Here is a 1,138-nt window from a genome sequence, read left to right on the forward strand (position 1 = left end):
AGTTTACACCCTCTAGCAACCTTCACTTTATTATTTTTGTAATAAGAATCCTGGTGTAGGCCGAGCCTTTGAGAATATCTGGTATGTTGTGCGCCAGCAGGGGGAATGTTATGACCGGCGTATGATGTGCCACCCTTAATAAATTTTCCTCGTGAAATAACCAAAGTGGTGTAAATGGGCTCTAACGGAAGCCATTGAAGGTCCACCAAAGTCAATGGACATTTAACAACTTCCCTTATTATAATTTTAGCAATAGAAGATAATAATTGCTGTCCAAACACATGTTTGAGCTGGACCTAACATGTATACATATGAGTAAAGCATGTGCAGTGCCCTAATTATAATGACTCAAGATTTCAAGTTAAGGGGGTTGTCCACTTTCATCAAATAATTGATATGTAGGGCGTCCATGATCTAATATTAATGACTGTGGAATCCACTTTATGACATATAGAAAAGTCATACATGTCTGGCTCTATAGGCTACTTACTGCTCTGCCACTTGGACCCCTCATCAGAAGCATAAAGTTCTTCTCCATTTAATATATAACATTTTTATAATTATGTACAAAATGGTAATTAAAATTCGTTAGAACTAAAACTATCCACAAAAAGGAAGCAATAATATAAGCAGTAAAAAAAAAAAAATCAATGCTGCAGCTGTCTACTCCCAGATCACAAATTACAATTTCATTACAAAGCGAGATGATAATGAATGAGATGACGGATATAGTTAAAAAAAAATTAAGGGGGCACCCGGATTTGAACCAGGGACCTCTCGATCTGCAGTCGAATGCTCTACCACTGAGCTATACCCCCAGCTACATACAACAATGAGAACAGGTTAGGTGTAACTGATGTGAGTCACCCATGTGTCACCTATTTAGTTAGCATTGTTTGCATTGTACTGCTGACAGCATGGAGAATTCTCATAGGAAAGATACTATCACCACAACGCTGTAAAAATCTTTTGAAATGTAAGTGAGGACACCAATTGAGATTCCCAATGCAGTACAACTCACTCAGGACCACAGATACTTTAGTGTGTTCTTTTGTTTTTTTACTTTGGCTCAAGGAACTTCAAGAGGGGCCTGGATGTCTTTCTGGAGGAAAAAAATATGACACGTAGAGATGAGAGC

General features: G+C 38.0%; 1 non-coding gene across 1 annotated transcript; it reads right to left on the minus strand.

Annotated features, from left to right (window-relative positions):
• Positions 1-746: 746 nt before the first annotated feature.
• On the minus strand, positions 747-818 carry TRNAC-GCA (transfer RNA cysteine (anticodon GCA)). The gene has a single exon. It is a non-coding gene; the product is annotated as a tRNA-Cys (tRNA).
• Between the last annotated feature and the right edge of the window lie 320 nt (positions 819-1,138).

The sequence above is a fragment of the Engystomops pustulosus genome, chromosome 6, assembly GCF_040894005.1.
Source record: "Engystomops pustulosus chromosome 6, aEngPut4.maternal, whole genome shotgun sequence".
In the NCBI taxonomy this organism is placed as follows: domain Eukaryota; kingdom Metazoa; phylum Chordata; class Amphibia; order Anura; family Leptodactylidae; genus Engystomops; species Engystomops pustulosus.